Here is a 20,383-nt window from a genome sequence, read left to right on the forward strand (position 1 = left end):
TTTTTCCCTTAAACTTTATGCATCTGTCTCCATTCATAGCACTACTTTGATACCAACAAAGATGTCCATCAAATAAAATATTTATGTATTTTAGCGATAATTGTACGACAATTTCGTTAGATGTCATTTCACTCATATACGTACTCACTGTCTTCATATTGCGAGTGTACTTGTATGGGCATTTAGTCGCCATAAAGATGTCCTCTCGAACATTTTGGAAATAGCCCGTCTTTCCGTTCAGCATCAATCTCACGGGCGGAAAATCTGAAATTATTGGCGTTTCTAGTAACTGAAGATTCCTCCAAATTCATGAAACGAAAAAGAAAAAAAAGCAGATCTATCCATGTGTAAACACCTGTGGCATATAATATGTTGTTATGTTACCCGTGGACAAATGAGACACGACACAGTTTCACTCTACTTAATTTTTTTTTTTTTTTTTTTTCAACCCGAGTTTGCACAGCGCATACATCTGGATATTGGAAAGTGTGAGTCAACAACGGTGTCCACCTGCTACGGAATAAGTCTCTTAATGGAATGACTGCGTAGGATACTGGCAAGAAAATGTAATGTTCCAACGTTGTTTGGCAGTTTTAGCTCCATCAACAGGGGGACAGTTTAGGGTAATTGCCATTAGCCTCTGCACCAAAACAAGGCAACCTCACCTACATTTGGTTTTGTTATGTAACAGTTTGACGTCACTAAAAATATATATTCATAGGGAGTACCTGCCTAAATGACGCCTAAAATTCGATGAAGATAAAGTACCTAGTTGAAAACTATCCTATGGAGATATTCGATAGGAATTCGTGCACTGAAAGCATTCACGTTAATGTCAAGGAAGGTGCCTCAACCGAGCTTGATCAAATGTCGGAGTACTTCTAAATATAGCTGAAAGGTCGCTTTATACATTATAAATTAGACAGTTTTACGCAGCTGCCATCGCCAGCTTACGAGATAACTAACTACGCTGATATAATTTTCCTGCTCGTATGTTTCCATGTCGATAACGTCAGCGTACACGATACGATTCTTCCGAAGATAGACTGCCTGTGTAATGCTAAGGTCACACATTCACGTATCAACGCACGCACGGCCACGCATGAGCGGAAATTGGTAGTTGGCAACAGCTCACGTCAGTAAACCGTAAATGTAACGTAAAACACACGTAAAATCGTAAATGTACGGCGACGTGTCGTCCGGGTGCTAAGCTCCGCCCACTAGGGCGCCGTAGCCCACTCCAGTTTTGAAATGTTCAAAACAAGTCGTGGGTGGTCACGCCAAATGTCACCTGACGTAGCTCCAGGCATTGCACGTGGGATCCACGGTGACTGCTGCGGGGTAGGCGCTAGGGTCACCTGCATTGTTCGCCGTCGTTGTTTTCTTTCCGCCGCGAAGCACGTGGGCCTCCTAATTGCGCTGCAGCCTACGGCGAAACCGATTCACACATTTACAACCCTGTACGACATGGCAACGCTGTAGCGTGTATATAGGTCAGGTCGGCGCCCTCGGGTCATCTGTTAGGAAATCAACTTGAAAATATGGCCACAGGATTATCCCAAGACCTGACGGTCTCAGTTATTTCTTTCATTGACAATGGCGGATTTTGGAATAATCCTTTAGCACTGGCTCCTAATACGATTTCCACTTTCTCCTGACTTTTGACCGCTATCTCAATCAAACAATGAATTGGAATCTGTCAGAGGGATACAGGGTAATCCCAGGCTCTATTCCCAAGGTAGTATTCCAGCTTCCGGTACGGACAAATCTCAACCAGAAATCAACAACCGGTCATTTTCGTCACAGATTCCGGCATCTACCGCCTATACGTCGTCTGTCACACCTGTTATGATTAGCAACGCAGGAACAGTAGAGGAGTTGGGGCCTGGTGTTATTGGTAAGGTTTCCTTTAGGCCATGAATAATCCCGGGTTGGACGAATACTTATATGGACCCATGCAGTGCGAACCATTTGTGTGGGAGCAGGACTAATGGCTTCATAGCCCAGGGGCTGTTTCTCTGTGTCTCAGGTGGCTGATCACGATTCAGAATATGGAGAGGTTTCAATAAAAGGCGAGTGGGAAATGGATAACGAATATAAAAATACTGGGGAAATTTCTGACGAAGACAATTGTTAGGATGTCTAGTAGTCCTTTTTGAAATAACCTTTACTGCTACAAAAGACTTCACTTGTAGACAGCAAACGTATAGTATAATCTGCTAGAATAACTTTCACACACACACACACACACAACAACACACACACACACACACACACACACACACACACACACACGAACACTTTCCCGGTAACACGGTATTCTCAGATTATGGAAGTGTCGAAGATATTTATTTCTTCTGAATAGCAGTCTTACAATAATGGTGTAACAAATAATGTAAATATCTAAGAGGAATTCCTATATACATCTAAAAAATATTATCTTGAATAGGTAGAATTCCTATTTATTTTTAAGAATGTTTAATAAGTTATTAGATGTTATTCTATATCGCTTAAATATAAATCGCCCATAGTCAACAGTTTTATAAGTCTAAGTGTATGTCTGAATGGTAAAATCGAAGCAAGACTATTATAGTGCTAATCTTATATAAGAGCTCCCAAAGCGTTCATAAATCATAATTCCTAAAACTACGTATTGTATTCCTTGTCGACTGGTTACTTGGTTATTGCTATAAATATCATTCAGAAATGGTGTTAATATATAATAAGTGATGTGCTCATTTACAACCATTATTCTAATTGCGTCTACTGAAATGTTTTTGTTGTACAATTAGAAAGTATATATCTTGGTAAATCTCTCTCTCTCTCTCTCTCTCTCTCAATGATAATAAATCTCGATTTTGTGTGCATATAATTTTCAACTGTAATATTCAGCTGTGTTGTAGATGTCTTTCGCTGATTCAAACAGAATAAAAATTAAAAAAAAATTAAAAACTGTAGTAATGTGCTCATACCCTGGCAACAGCACAGCCCACAACGGTGGGCGTGGTCTTGACGTGAAGTTGATCGGCGTAAGTTCCAGGTAGACGTCCGACCTTGCTTTCTTTGCGCGTACATTTGCGGCGCAATTTACGTCGCTGGCTTTACGTCCGGTAGCCCGTGTCCCGTTTACCAGCTGTTCAAGGTCATTTCACCGCGATGATGCCCAAGATCCACATACGTGGGCATACGCCGTCGTGATACGTGAATGTGTGACCCCAGCATTTAGTTCAAGTTCATGCTTTAATTAGTCATTATTTTCTCCGTCTATGGTTTGTCCTCATGTATTCGAGTAATTTCTGACATAAAATTTCTTTGTGTTCCACACAAGAGAGTCAGCATCACCACATTACCAATTTTGTTTCTTACTGTTATATATTGCACACCTAAAAAGTAAGCTGAACGTACACATCAAGGTCTAAAGACCTTGGTACACATCACATCATTCTGAAATTATCGCAAGCTTTCATCAAGAGTCATTTACTCTCTTGAATATTCTCATCGATGTTTACATCAAATTTTGTTTTCAATGTCTGTATACCTAAGAAGTTCCAGGTGCTCAGGCAGTCATCTGAGATCCAAGGGCAACATTTTCTCTTTTAATGGCGGTCCCACCCTGGTTGGAGCTGTGTGCTCTACGAATCCGATTCAGCTGTCATTTCAGCTGTTCATTTCATCATGCCAGTCCATGCCTCGGCATCGAAGGATAATTCAGAAGGTACGTAAATATGTATGTTATAGCTGGTTATATCTTGCACATCATCCCCTTATCTCTACCTATCATTTTATTTCCATTCCTGTGCATTGCAAATAAACTGTACTGTTGTGCGAGTTTTCTTTTTGCATTCTTTTGCCCTTTTTCCAATTGATGGTGCGGAATTCCTGACACTAAAAGAAATTACAAAGAACCTGCCAATCCTAGTCAGAATCGCAACAGCAAGTTCGTTTGTCAAAAATGTGTTTTCAGGTTATTCCAGTATCGACCGCTACCTTCATTCCGTTGAAAAGTGTTCATCTTACCGGCTCAAGCAATATTAATTCTTCAGGACTGTCTGAGGCAAATACTGAGGGTATGACACTGCCAGACTTACGATATCATAGGGGCGCCATAAGATCAAAATCAAAAGGACTGTTTTATCTTAAATCTTTGTAACGAGAGCATGACTTGACATTTAGTATACAAGCAAATAAAGAAAGGCCAATGGGTTAGGTAACTGGACCTTACATAAATAAACAAATTATCGTAAGCAAATGCCTTATCTATTTGAATATATAAATACAAAATATATACATACATATGTATGTACACATACACATACAGTATATATATATATATATAGTATATATAGTATATGTATATATATATATATATATAGTATATGGATGGATAACCGAATAAAAAATTTGGAACGTGATGAATTTATAGTATAAATAAAGGCAAAAGCCACGAAGGAAAGTGAAACGATGGAGTACCCTATTGTTTCACATTCCTTCGTGGCTTTTGCCTTTATTTATACAAAATACATTAAATATAGACATACTTATATATAATATACTACATACAGTAATACATGCATAGGCAGTCTTGGCCTTCTATATTGACACCAATATATCTTCAACTATTCTTATTGTTTCCAGAATAAAATCCAAACTGCGACTGAATGACAAACATTTTTTGATAGGATTTCTTCCTAGACACCATTTCTACCAAGGCAAGAAAGAAAGGCTTAACAAAAATATTCCCGTTTAATCCAGCTTTTCTTTTTAAGGTCATTTGCCGGAATGTCTACTGTCATTATGAAATAAAAAAAGAAGTTGTTCATTTGGCAATTTTGCTTCATACTCATTCAAGTCTCTCTCTCTCTCTCTCTCTCTCTCTCTCTCTCTCTCTCTCTCTCTCTCTCTCTCTCTGGGCGTTTTACTAACTTTTACTTCATTCCTATTCGAATGCCAGTCTCCTCTCTCTCTCTCTCTCTCTCGCTAAAAGATGTCAACGTTGCTTCCAATCGAGCCTCTGTTGGTTTGCTGTGTCGCATATTTGTATCTTATTTTCGGATGTATGGCTCTACCTTTGCTAGGAGTACATGGAATCGGTGGCTATGATGGAATGCACTTACACTCATTCTCATATAGTGGTTTCTATAATCCTGTTCATAGGCATATTGTAGTTAGGTACTATTGTTGTATGGCTGCCGTAAACATCTCTCCTAAAAGCCAATCTTTGCACCCCTCTCTCGTCTTTTTCTTTATACATACGCAAATTATTATGCAGCACAACAGTTTTCCTGAGCAGTACTAGCTGCTATGTTCCCGGCGATCACGCCCGCTCGTCTGGACAGGCCTATTTATAGAAATAGCATTTAGAACATCCACGTGAAACACTTTCCTTTCTCAAAACTACGATCTGTATGGAATTGTGTATCTTATAATTGTTCGCCTTTTAAATCCACAAAATAGGGTAACATTAATAGATTTAGAAAAAAAATTGCAGGCACTTGGATTAGTTTTCCATGGAACTTATCAGTGTAAGAATATAATTCGTTAAACAAAAGTTTGTTTGCAGAAGAGAAGGATGTAGGTATAGAACCAAGGACGAGAAAAGAACAACAAACTACAGAGTTAGACAAGAAGAGATGTAGTAAATTAAAGGTGAAAGAATTCTGATATTTCTCCTGTTGGTGACTGAATATAAGCTGGGAAACAGGGTCATTGAACGGAATAGTTGTCGTTGGTGCCCCAAGCGAGAGAAGGATTAACTGTTACTTACCCTACTACTTGAAATTAAGTGTTACTTCTCTCCGTTCATTTATCCATCTTCGCTACAAATTGCTTGTCCAATTCAGCAGAATAAACTGAGCTATGGAAAGTGAAGGGACTGTGAGCAAATACTGAGCCTTGTCTAGCAGAACGAGTATAAGGATATAGCTGATAGGCTACGCTTAAAGACTAACATTCCCCGAGTCTGATTATCTGACTATGATTACTTTTCATTATCAAGTACTAATGTGTGTTATATAATGGTATCATCAAAGCGCATCTTTCAACAAAGAAGTCTTCATATTCTTAAGAACGCCTTCCCAATCAATCTTAGCTTTTAAGGTAATGATGATATGAATATTAAAAACATTTTGGTATGAACTTGGGGTTCTCGTCATGTCCAGTTTTACCAAAGGATACATGAATTTTAAAAAATACAGTCGAGCCACTTGCATAGGTGTAACTGCGGGGGGTGGGAGGGGGCACGGGGGACACGTGCCCTAACCCCCCCCCCCCATTTGAAACTAATGAAGCTTGTAGTAAAACCCTGAGCTTAATTTTCATATTACTATTATTATTATTATTATTATTATTATTTATTATTATTATTTGTTTATCAGAGTCCTCCAATTCGATTGGTTGGTATTTATAGTGTGGGGTTCCGGGTTGCATCCTGCCTCCTTAGGAGTCCATCACTTTTCTTACTATGTGCGCTGTTTCTAGGATCACACTCTACTGCATGAGTCCTGGAGCTACTTCAGCCTCTAGTTTTTCTAGATTCCTTTTCAGGGATCTTGGGATCGTGCCTAGTGCTCCTATGATTATGGGTACGATTTCCACTGGCATATCCCATATCCTTCTTATTTCTATTTTCAGATCTTGATACTTATCCATTTTTTCCCTCTCTTTCTCTTCAACTCTGGTGTCCCATGGTATTGCGACATCAATGAGTGATACTTTCTTCTTGACTTTGTCAATCAACGTCACGTCTGGTCTATTTGCACGTATCACCCTATCCGTTCTGATACCATAGTCCCAGAGGATCTTTGCCTGATCGTTTTCTATGACTCCCTCAGGTTGGTGCTCGTACCACTTATTACTGCAAGGTAGCTGGTGATTGTTGCACAGACTCCAGTGGAGGGCTTTTGCCACTGAATCATGCCTCTTTTTGTACTGGTTCTGTGCAAGTGCCGGGGATTCGCTTGCTATGTGGTTTATGGTTTCATTTTTCATATTGCACTTCCTACATATGGGAGAGATGTTATTTCCGTCTATCGTTCTTTGAACATATCTGGTTCTTAGGGCCTGATCTTGTGCCGCTGTTATCATTCCTTCAGTTTCCTTCTTTAGCTCTCCCCTCTGTAGCCATTGCCATGTGTCATCGCTGACTAGTTCTTTAGTATGTCTCATGTATTGTCCGTGCATTGGCTTGTTGTGCCAGTCCTCTGTTCTGTCTGTCATTCTCCTGTCTGTATATTTTTGGGTCTTCGTCTACTTTCATTAGTCCTTCTTCCCATCCACTCTTTAGCCACTCGTCTTCACTGGTTTTCATATATTGCCCCAGTGCTCTGTTCTCGATGTTGACTGTCCTCCTTCCTTTCGTGTTATGTATAGTCTGTCCGTATTTGCTCTTGGGTGTAGTGCTTTGTGTATCGTCATATGTTTCCTGGTTTTCTGATCTATGCTGTGGAGTTCTGCCTTCGTCCATTCCACTATTCCTGCGCTGTATCTGATTACTGGCACTGCCCATGTGTTTATGGCTTTTATCATATTTCCGGCGTTGAGTTTTGACTTGAGTATCACCTTGAGTCTCTGCATGTATTCTTTCCTGATCGTGTCCTTCATCTCTTGGTGTTTTATATCCCCTCCTTCCATTATTCCCAGGTATTTGTATCCTGTCTCATCTATGTGTTTGATGTTGCTCCCATCTGGTAGCTTTATCCCTTCAGTTCTCGTTACTTTACCTTTTTGTATGTTGACTAAGGCACATTTTTCTATTCCAAACTCCATCCTGGTGTCCCCAGATACAATCCTTACAGTCTGGATTAGGGGATCTATTTCCTTGACGCTCTTACCATACAGCTTGACGTCGTCCATGAACATCAGATGGTTGATTCTGTTGCCTCTTTTCTTGAGTTGGTACCCGGCATCCATCTTCTGTAGTACTTTTGTCATGGGAATCATGGCTACTACGAAGAGTAGTGGGGACAGTGAGTCGCCCTGGCAGATCCCTCTCCTGATATTAACCTCTGCTAGTCTTATTCCAGAGCTTGTAAGTATTGTATTCCAGTTGCGCATTGCATTTTTGAGGAAGCTGATGGTGTTTTCCTCTGCCCCATATATTTTCAGGCATTCTATTAGCCATGTGTGTGGTATCATGTCGAAGGCTTTCTTATAGTCTATCCATGCCATGCTTAGGTTGGTTTTCCTTCTTCTACTGTTCTTCATTACCATTTTGTCTATTATTATTATTATTATTATTATTATTATTATTATTATTATTATTTTATTTATTATTATTATTATTATTATTATTATTATTAATGCTTAAGTTTTATATATCAAGTAGTTTGGCTGTTTTTTTATGAAGAAACCAATTGTAATGGAATCTTATTATATACTTTAACGGAAGTCATTAATTGTAGCAATTAAATGTCTTAATCTCTTTTCATCTCACTGTTTAAACATATCATAGATATAATGATTAATTCCAATATATTTTTTTTCTTTTCTTTTTTACAATAAGCAAGCGTTAATTATGATTCTCTTAATTATATTTTGATTACATACCAGGTGGTTTTATCTCATTGCCAAACCATTAGATAAAATATGTAATTTGGAATTACAAGTATGGTTAAAGGTTCATAATTTTCATTGAAAAAATATTTTAGCAAGTTTGAGTTATATAACAACGTGATTCACAAACTTATATGTTTAAATATTTTAAGACAACTTTAATATATTTCCATATGACTTTAAAAAAAAGAATGAGTATTATCATTTCTGCATTTCCAGTGGCCCCCTATTAATAGAATCCTATATAGTTATGCCTATGGTCACTTGTTAAAAATGTTCTGATTTCGACTACGTCAACAGAGCATAATGGCCCACGATTGTGCTCAGTCTCAACTTTTCCTTATGGTCAGTCCATTGGAAAAATACAATATTTTTTATCATAGTTCAGCACAAATTGTCCAGAAGCACTAATTCTCTCGTCATGATTTTTGCTAACTATACATACTGCCCTGTTATTTTGGAATTTGCAGTATAAACAATTAAGAAATTCCTTACATAAACTCCGGCAATTATAAATCATTATACTGCCCTCTTCCTTTCGACAGATATTCAAAAGAATATCTACTACCTGATAACTAAATTGTAGTTTTAATTATTTGCATCAATGATGTACTTCTTTTGTTCCCAAAAACTTGAAACTGGCATACGATCTGGTAGGCCTAACAAAGACTAAAGACACAAAGATTACTCACATCGTAAGAAATCAAAGTGGATCATTCAGACGAATTTCAAAAGCTCTGCAGAAGGAAGTGACAGCAACTTTCGGCAAAAGAATATCCTTGTCTCTTAAACTTTTTTTCAATCTTGCATTCGGAGCTGAGAAGGATTTCGGCATGATTGTTTTACAGGAGGCTGGCCTTGTGCCAGAACGGATGATGACATCTCCGACGAGAAAAGTTTAAGGCGTCTGTTATACACCTTGAATTCCAAAGCCAATGTGTTCTTAGTTGACCCTGAAACCGTCGTCGTCAACGCTCTGCACGTCTCATATTCGAATGTGGCGAACGGAGCGTGTTCTTCAGAGCTAAAATCGAGTTAGAAAAGCGCCAAAGGACGCTATCGTCAGGATGATTCATTCCTTGGATTAGAGACCAGTTTCAGAGCTTTGTTCCATCGTTGCGTTACGTATCTGTAAACGCCAACTATCTGGGAATTAAATTCAGCCTGAACTTTGGAAAGGGATAATTGGTTTGCTCTCTGTCTCTCTCTCTCTCTCACACACACACACACATGTACTCCCAGTTATTTACAAGATTTCCCCACTTTTCCCCTAAAGGCATGTCCAGACGAGCTGGCCTGATCGGCGGGCAAGCATGTATGTCATCGGGCTCAAAAACTGGGCAAACCAGCGTATATGTTGAGCGAAATCACCAGTCGGTTCCCGGTGATCTGAGGCAAGTACTGGAGGTACTACCACAATGCCAGACTTACTATCATAGTGGCCGCATAATATAAAAGTTTAAAAAGACTGTTTTATCATAGATCTTGGTAACTTGAGCATGACTTGGCATTTACTAGTATAGGAGCCATTAAAGAGAAGCCAATGGATTACGTAACTCGATCTTACATAAACAAATTAGCGTAAGAAAAATTATATATACACATACAGAATATATATACATATGTAACCGAATAAAAAAATTTGAAACGTGATGAATTCATAGTATAAATAAATGCAAAAGCCACGAAGGGAAGTGAAACAATGGAGTAGCCCATTGTTTTATTTTCCTTTGTGGCTTTTGGTTTTATTTATGCATATATATATATGTATATATATATATATATATATATAGATATATATATATATATGTGTGTGTGTGTGTGTGTGTGTGTGTGTGTGTGTGTGTGTGTGTGCATACACCAATACACGCATATGCAGTAGTGGCTCTCCATACTGACACCATGTCTTCAACTATTTTTATTGTTCCCAGAATAAAATCAAAACTATACTGAATGACAAAAATTTTTTGATAGGACTTCTTCCTAGAGACAATTTCTACCAAGACAAGAATGAAAGGCCTAACAAAATTATTCCTGTTTCATCCAACTTTTCTTCAAGGACATTTGCCCAAAATGTCTACTGTCATTATGAATTAAAAAAAGAAGCTGTTCATTTGTCAATTATATAATCCTCTCTCTCTCTCTCTCTCTCTCTAGTTATTGTTTCTTTTATATCTTCGAATTCCTCTCTCTCTCTCTCTCTCTCTCTCTCTCTCTCTCTCTCTCTCTCTCTCTCTCTCTCTCGCTAAAAAATGTCAGCGTTGTTTCCAATCGAGCCTCTGTTGTTTTCTGTGTCGCCTGTTTTATCTTGTTTCCGGATGTATGGCTCTACCTTTGGTGGGAGTGTATGAAATCGATGGCCATGATGGAATGTATTTACACTCATTCTCATATAGTGGTTTCTATAATCCTGTTCATAGGCATATTGTAGTTACGTAATATTGTTGTATTGCTCCAGCCAACATTTCTCCTATTTAGCCAGTCTTTGCACCACACTGTCGTCTTTTTCTTTAAACATACGCAAATTATTATGCAGCACAACAGCTTCTTTTCTGAGCAATACTAGCCACCAAGTATTTCGTACGACACTCGGCGGTGTACTGGCATCATTGCCGTCAGTCGGGCAAGTCCGCCCATTCACCAACTCTGCCGTGTGGACAACACTCACCGGTAAGCCCTGCAGAATTTGCCCACCAACCGCGCTCCCTGGAGATCACGCCCGGTCGTCTGGACAAGCCTTAAGGCGTAGAAAGCAAAGGGCATTTACAGTGATTAAAAGTTATACACTCTCTTACTCACGTTGAGTTAAGACGTCAACAAGTACGGTGTTTACAGAACAAATATCAAAACCCATCATATCTGTCATGTCTTCTGCAAATGAGGTGTCTTTGGAGGAGGCGTAATCATTGTTATTGCTTGTATTTTGCTTATTCTATTTTTTCAAGTTATACGTAGTTGATCATATTTCATTTTATGTAAAATGGTTGTGTACTTCATTAAAATTCTCTCTCTCTCTCTCTCTCTCTCTCTCTCTCTCTCTCTCTCTCTCTCTCTCTCGTGTATATACACACATTCAAACATTACTATCTGAAGTGGTCGTGCAGCAGCCTTATCCAAAAACCACATGAGCCCTACCATAAACAAAAACATTATTGACAGGTGCATAAGCTATGCTTTCATACATTAAATATAAACAAGGTTTAACGCTTGTTTAGGCGAATATTTCTGAAAATTAAAGAAAAAAGCATTCTGAGCACAAAAATGTTTTATAAACATGCATTTTGAGGCAAGTAAGATGAAGCGAGTAGTTTGGGAAATGGGGGTGGGGGGAGGCGGGGGACTAAGGCTGATGATGCGCACTAGGCAACTGGATTGCTAGCCTTTTAATTATGATTTTCTCTTGCAAGCTATTGAAAAATGTAACATTACAGTCCCTTTAACTAATAAACCACCTGTGAACAGGCTTCAAGTAATTCATTTTAATGGTTACTTGGCAGCATTTATTTGTGATCGTTGAATTCTAGCCCAAAGTGTCCTGCCGTCTCGTTACGGAATTGTTGAATCAGGAGTTAGGACTAGGCCTACGCCTATGCTGAATGAGTGATAGTGACAGTAATCATGATAACAAGGGAATGCAGCTATGGAGAACCCTGACTTTGAATAATGTCAGCTTTTTTACCACTTTCGAATGAATGAAGTTAATTTTCCAAAATGTCCCAATTCCTTTTAATCTGACAGGGATGAAAATGTTTGTGATGAATACTTTTAATGAATAGGCCTATCTTTGATGGAGGGGAGATTCTATTAGGCTTGCATTGTTCTTTTCTTTATCAGAGTCTAGTGTTCAGTACATTTGAATGCCCAAACACCAAAATTACACGCATAAACAAACATATACAAAGCATAACAGTTCATAACCCACCAAGCGCAAGAGATCGTTCCTAGACGAATTCAGTAACCTCCTCGACTCCGTTAGCCGATAACAAAAATATACCGATTTGTGGTGACTTCAACCTGCTTCTACTAGTAGCTGATAGCGACGACAAATATGTCAAAGAATTTAGTTACTTGAAAAACGCGACACCGTTATTGAACCATTCCATTGACCTAGTAGTGATAGAGAACAAAAACAACGAGCTTGTGAGCGACAAACTAGTTGAGCCCGAATGCAGTAACGCCCGGAGAAATTTGATCAGGGTTCGGGGGCACTTATCCATATCACCCAAACTCTCTACCCCAAAATTGAAGGCGACCTAGCTGCACCTAGGAAAGTTGTACCACCATACTACAGATTTAAATACTGCTTTATTTTTAGATATTTCAAATTTAGCAACGTTAATTTTGTTATAAAAAATTTTAGTTAATGATTCAAATATCACAATGGTATATGAATTAGAGTAGCCTCTTGACCTTTCCAGAAAATATACCGGTAGCAGAAGAAATAATTTCCTGTTAATTTTCTGAATTTGGCAAGACCATTCAATCGATGTTGTCCCACTTGTTGCTCTTCTATATCTCTTTACTAGATTGAGGGTCTAAAAGCTCCTCTCAGCAGATGCAGAAGAAACTAAGGCAAAGGTGCTATAGTGTATTTGTAACAGCCTTCTAGTTACTGCATAATTTTCAGAACACCTTTCTAAAATCTCGCACGCTGACAATGGGGGGGAGTCCTTGTCAACTCTATCCCACCTTCCTGTTTTTTTTTTTTTTTTTTTTCTATCTCTCTCCGTTTTTTTCCTCTCTTTCCTGTCTTCTTTTTTTTTTAACACCTCAACTTAAGAGAGCAGGGGTGAAAGGCAAATGGCCCCAACCCCTCTGCGAGCGTTACTGCCTGAATGCTGGTATCTCCCAAATACACAAGTTATTATAGTTACATTTAGTGTAAATATCTGGAAAGGCTTTACGCTGAAAAAACTATCACCTTCAGAAACAAAACCAACTCTAAAGCCGATGAAGTATTTATAGAGCATAAAGAAAGAGAAGGAAGCAAAGTACAGGTGTAATTTGAGGAATACCTTCACAGGCGACCAAGTATGTGTAAGCAGTTTTAGTGTCTATAACAAAAGCATATTGGTACAAACTACTCTGGTAAATGTCCAGAAGTAACGAGGCAACAAACAGTTAAAACAAAATGCCAAATGGTTCAATAGTGAATTACGTGAAGCTAAAAAAAAAAAGTAGAACTATGGAAAGAAAAAGAAAAATGGAAGACTAAGTTACAGATCGAAAAACCAAGAAAATATATTGCAATAAAATGTTTAGTGTAATGAAAAATCACCTGGAAAAAATCTTCGACAATTTTGCCGGAATAGTGGAACAGGAAAAAAAAAAGTTCAACCCGATGTAGCTAGTAACTATAAAAACCTGGCCGCTAACTTGGCGATTCGCGAACTACTTTGAAGAAAAACATTAATAGTCTGTCATCGTTTAGAGAAGGAGGACCCTCCAAATCCCCCAGTGATTACAAAAAGAAATTGCAAATTCAGTACATCTAAAATTTAAAAATATTGAGCAAAGCAAAGAAAAGAAAAAAACCAGTGAAAATGGCCAGTTTCCCATATGATTTAAACTAGGGGGGAAAACAAAATCTATCAGTTGCGGGAGCTGTATTTTGATAGTCAAAATGAGTTTAGCACAGGCATCCTTCCCAAATAGCGAAAAGCTTGCTTGTATTAAGCCGACCTATAAAGGATAAGGCGATAAACAAAATCTAAGCTTCTATAGACCAATATCGAACTTGCCCTATTCTTCAAAACTTTTGGAAAAAGTAGATCAGGAACAAACGTTATAACACTTGAAACAACTTAGCATTACACCCAATAATCAGAGCGTGCAGAAAACACTCGGCAGATTGCAAATTGTGAGCAATTATAAATGCCATGGTAAAAATTAAAGCAAATTGAAAATGTGGCATCTTGTTATGGTCGACCTAAGTGCAGCATTCGACACAGTTTACTACAATCTGCCGCTTGAAGACCTGAGAGCATTATGCACCGAAGATGAACAGAAATGGTATAAAAGCTACTTGGAAAACAGGAAGGTTACACCGATTATATCAAATGTGAAATCAAAGGAAAGACCTAACAAAACGAGTGCACAAAGGAAGCGTAGCGTTCTGGGTCCACTGGTGTATATAGTTCTTTTAAATTCTCAAATATTTGCTACATTTTCAGTATGTAATATTGAAGGAAAACAAACGAAAAATAAATATACATAACATAATAAAGAAGTAATTATAGGCAAGCAAGTATATAATAGCTAAAATATATATCATTGCAACATATGTCGGTTATGAGAAGACAACTTACAAGGTGGCTTCTTACTGAGAATCTGAAGTGATGGTTACCAATGGACTGTTGGTAGGAGGTCACAAGTTTCACAGGTTCATCAAGTCTAGGTTAGCCAAAGTTGAGCGGCTATAACACAAATAACTCCATACAAGAAAATGCATATATAATATCAACCTATTATAAAGTCACAACTGAATATATTGTATACGTCTCAGCAAAAAAAAAAAAACACAATTTAACGACCCCATCAACAATAACTGAACAATCCACTAAAATATCACGAAACAAATTCACTTCACAAATAACCAATTTATATTCAACCACACTAAATCCAAAATTTGAATAGCCTACATGTAGTGGTAGGTGGCCGGCGGCAATCACAGATAAATGAGGGCTAAGGTTGAAGGAAAATAAACAAGGATAGTGGAGGGATAGAAATAACTCCAACTCACCTCTCTAAACAACTACCAAACTAGATGGCGCTGCGATTACCTGACCAAAAACAAACAATAAATGGCACTACTATTACCTGGCACCTGCTATTTGGCATTTACACAATTAAACTATCTAGAATTCTAAATAAGCACAAGGTTAAGTATAAACTGTATGCTGATGATACTCAGTTTTTTTTTTTTTTTTTTTTTTTTTTTAGAAGAAGAAAATTGCAAGTACAAAATAGAGCAGCCAGAGTAATGAAAGGACTGCGTTCCCGTAATAGAATAACTCCAGCACTACATTGGCTCCCAGTAAATGCAAGAATAGAATATCAAATGCTTCTTACAGTCTTTAAAGTACTAAAATACGGTGAACTAACATACCTGAGAAACTCTAAGCTTTAGACCTGAAATGAATATTGCAATCAGACATGCAAGTGAAGCATGTAGGCTATTTGAACCTAGAACAAACAAATATTATGTCAGGCAAGAGAGCAGTTTTGTACATTGTGCACCAAATCTACAACAAAATACCGCCTAAAGTGAAGATCTTACAAGAAGAAAGCAAGTTTTAAAAAGAACTAAAGACTCTCCTATTCTGCAGGAGCTATGATACTGACGAGAAAACACCTAAAACACAATTATAAATTATAAGCACCTATTTTGAAAACGTGCGTGGGCTAGCGAGTGAAGTCTGTACATAAAACCATACAAAGTGAACTAGTGGACCACTGACAGAGAGAGAGATTTGGGTGATGCATGCATTTTTCCCCTTTGTTCAGTATCTAGAGAATGCATTAGATTTGAAGGTATCTTATAAATAGTTTTCGATCCAGGATGTAAACGCGGAAGTCGGCCATGTTTTAGGGCAGGTGTGTTGAGCCAAAGCGACGCACACAATCAAGATAAAAACGTTTTTTTTTTAAATTTGCAGTTATATTGCATCTCTTAATCCTTTGGATATGGTGAACACTTGCAGTGTGTTTGAGTGACACAATAAGTCAAACAGAGACGGCAAATTATATTATTCAGTCCCTGCTGTTGTGAGAAATCAAGGAGATAAAACTCAAGGATTATTGAAAGAATGAGAGCACCGTGGATTTCCAGGATAAAGAGGGCTAATTTTCAACCATCTGCTCAGATCCTTTCAAGAGTGATGAGGTTGTTAATTGTTTGTGTAATAAGTAATAATGGAGAATAAATAAAGAAGCCTAAGGCATAGATATTTCACAAAGTACTTCATTAACAGCCAGAGCGTTTTCTGTCAAATGATAGATGATTTAGAGCCGCTAGGAAGTTATTTTGGCCAAATCTTTATGGCTTGAAGTAGTGGATAGTTGTTTAACAAAATGCATACCACCATATTTGGTTTCTACAACGAAATTCCGAAACGTCACACTCAGGAAGAGCGTTTCAGGACGACATAAGCAAATGCAGAAAACAACTCCCATTATTCGATTTTAAGTTATAATAACATTTATTTTATCTATAGCCAATTCATTCTGTGTCAACATGTCACACTTTCAACATTTGTGGCACTTTGGGGTAATGGCTACTTCAGTTTTGAAATCACAACTTCATCCATTTTATACTACATCAGATAAAATAAAAACGAGCTTGTCCGTTATTGAAAAGGCTTAGTGAGCAGATGTGTAGGTTACTGGTTTTCTCAACAAATCTCGTCTTTTAAACATGTAAACTTGAAAGCATTTTAGAACTACTTAATCGGATCCCAGAAAAGAACTTCTATTACTCTAGTCAAAGTAAAAAATATTCGTGCTGTGTGTGTGTGTAACAAACCTTGATTTAATATAAGTTTTCATGGAACCAAATGGAGGAGTAGATTTAATGAAAGTTTTATCGAACCAAATGGCTCCTCCATCTGGCATATTTATTTTACAAAGTAAAATAAATTCTTTATTAGAAAAAAAACACATGTAAAACTTGGTAACATTTATGATTGTCTTGTAAAAGAGGCCTTCAACGGGTATAAATAGTCATTTTTAACTCTTCGTAAAAGCCTCCAGAGACAGGCCTTGATATGTAGTGGCTTACATCATTAACCAAATAGTTCACGATATCTGGATACGTAACTTCAGGCAGCCACATCAGAACTCCATTGTGCAGGTGTCAACGTGTATGGGTCTTTCTTTACAAGTTTTAGTTTATTTTTGTATAGATCTTTCACGCGCTGCAGGCTGCACACACTCAATGTAATCAATCTTCTGTTTGTGAATTGTCCTTGCTTGCCAGTTTTCGTGATATGGTTCATAATTCCTTAGAATAACGAAATTTTACATTTTCTTTGTTTACAATGCTTGGTCTAAAGATGCTGTGACGTCATAGAAAAACTATTCACATCGGCCTAATTGTTGACTTCCTTTTTTTGCATAGCAGTGGAGTTCACGAACCTGAGTAATCTAGAATTTGAACTTTTGCAAAACCCATGATTAAATATCATATTTGCATATTCCACATCACTGGAACAGCAACTAAAGCGTTGTCTCCAGTTTCTTACTCTCAAAACCAGGGGCGTCATTTGGGGGGGGTGCCCCTGTGGGGGGACTCCCCCCAAGCTTCAACTTGGCCCCCTCACCCCCAAGCCCCAAGAAGTAACAGCCTGTTTTCTTTTTAAATGCGCAATCATAAATATATGAAATTTATCGGAAATATTACGTTTCTTGATCCTTGTCTGTTTACTATGATAGATTAACATCAGCCGTGCATCTGATGACTAGCCCAGTCCCTTGCGACATTCCTGATTGGCTGTTGACAAGCCAATCACAAGGTTAGAAACTCTCAGTCTCTCGAGAGAGTTCACATAGACAGGATGTATGTTACACCTCTCCTGAGGGATGTCTTTCAAAGACTGAGAGTTTCAATTTTCCAGCCTTATGACTGGCTAATCAGAAGCGTCGTAGGGACTGGCCTAGACTTCAGATGCACGGTTGATGTGAATGTACTATAGCTAGCAGTGATGATGAGATAAACAAACAGTAGTGTGAGTATATAATTTCTGCTGAAATACGTTGCTCATATGGCTTCAAAAACACATAAAATGGCTCAAAATAAAAAAATATAAAACCAGCTGATTAGGCTCGCTTCGCTCGTTGCACCCGAACAAAAAATCTGACACGACGCCCTGCCGAAAATGAATCAGGAATTTAACACTTGTAACCAGAGCAGCTCACTTATCTCGGCGGAAAAGTGAGACTTTTTAGAGTAAATAAGTTACCCTATCAGCACCATGTGCCTCCCCTTTTATCCTACACCCCGTATGCGCCAGCTTACTTCTCCGTTTAATGATAACGGTTATTTTCAAAATTCACCTTACCGACAACCAAAGCCTTAAAATGTATAGGTTCATGGACATTTTCTGCTCAGAATTCCGTTTTCTTTCATTTCCTTACATATTTACATAAACGTGTTACACCCTGTATATTAGACCAACAAACAACCAAAATTCGGATACCTGGTTTAATCTATAACTAGTTTGCACTAGATTCATACGCAAAAGAAATCTATAAAGAGGATGTGTATCTAGTCACTCATGCATGAATATGAGACTTCGTACATACTATGTCACATGAGTAATTTGTTGTTTGAAAACCATTGATATTTCCAAAGCTCCGGTCAATCTCTGATGTCACGAATGTAAATGAACTCGCAACAAAAAATATTGGAAAGTCTTCGTAAACTGTATCTCTCATCAGTGGCGGATTTAAGGGGGAGGGGCCACCTGGTCACGTGCCCCTCCCCATCCCCATGGATATAATAATAGATCATTATTAGTGGAAAAATTTGCTTAGTTAATTATTATTTCAACAATAACAACTGCATCATAACAAAAACAATAACAACTAAAACTGTGGAGCTATGCATGTGTGCATACATATATAAATATTGAAATATACAGTATGTCTGTACAATTTACACACACACACATACATACATGTACGTGATATATATATATATATATATATATATATATATAGATATATATATATATATATATATATATATATGAGACAATCTTATGTGCCCCCTCCATGAAACCTTTCTAGATCCGCTACTGTCTCTCATCCTGACGGTGTAGACTGTAGAATGTCTTTGCTCTCAGAGCAGTGGAAGTGAAAGGGAGGAAAGTTTTCAAGATTAGATAAGAAAACATTTCAGTTTCACGTTTATCTTTCGTCACAGTCCGACAGTCCATTCTTCTCAGTCCCTCTCATTGCGCATCTGGAGAATGTCAAATGCCGAGCAGAAAAGATCGATTTTGCCCAGGTAGTACTGGTGACGTTTGGATATCGAGCAGACCTGTGTTAAATATTTGAAGAAGACATCTTTTATTTACTGTGACATTTAAACTTGGTAGGATAAACTGTTATCTCACAGGTGATTTTTACTCCTTCACATTTATCAAGCCACAGATGTCGTTTAATATCGAATTCTCTATAATTTGGAGATAACTTTGCGCGCAAAGGAAATTCTAATCATAAGTAGATTTCTTTAGGTAGACAACGAATATCATTTTGATCTACTCTTCTCTAAGAATCCCGTGTAATTGTGGCGTCATTAAGTGAAAATGGGCCTGAAGATATAACAAACTTGTTATTCCTTGACAATTAGATGGTAAAACGTATAGAACCTTCTGAAAAATAACTAAACGTGAATCTCTTGGTGCTAAAACAATATATTCAAGATGTATCCATGTTTAAATCGACTATGTTGCATCATCATAATGATATGCTGTGGAGTTACAAACTGGTGTTATATGAAAAACGTTGCTAAATATAAACGAATCATATTACTGCATAAGGTCTGAAAATTGCATCGTAGCACTCTTGTGGCCTTCAAAGAGAGAGTCTTAATTTTTCATACCATTCATTTTCATTATTTTTTTTATACAGAAGATCTCTGATACCGCTAGCTCAGGGAAATCCAAGAAAATTAATACGTTGCCCCGAGTTGTAGTATTAAATCTCTCTCTCTCACTCTCTCTCTCTCTCTCTCTCTCTCTCTCTCTTATCAACGAAAGATCTCAAGGAGACTCAAATGTCCTTTGCTTAACCCGCTGACAAATATCTCCACTCAAATGAATCGCTATGT

The sequence above is a fragment of the Macrobrachium nipponense genome, chromosome 22 (assembly GCF_015104395.2).
Source record: "Macrobrachium nipponense isolate FS-2020 chromosome 22, ASM1510439v2, whole genome shotgun sequence".
In the NCBI taxonomy this organism is placed as follows: Eukaryota; Metazoa; Arthropoda; class Malacostraca; order Decapoda; family Palaemonidae; genus Macrobrachium; species Macrobrachium nipponense.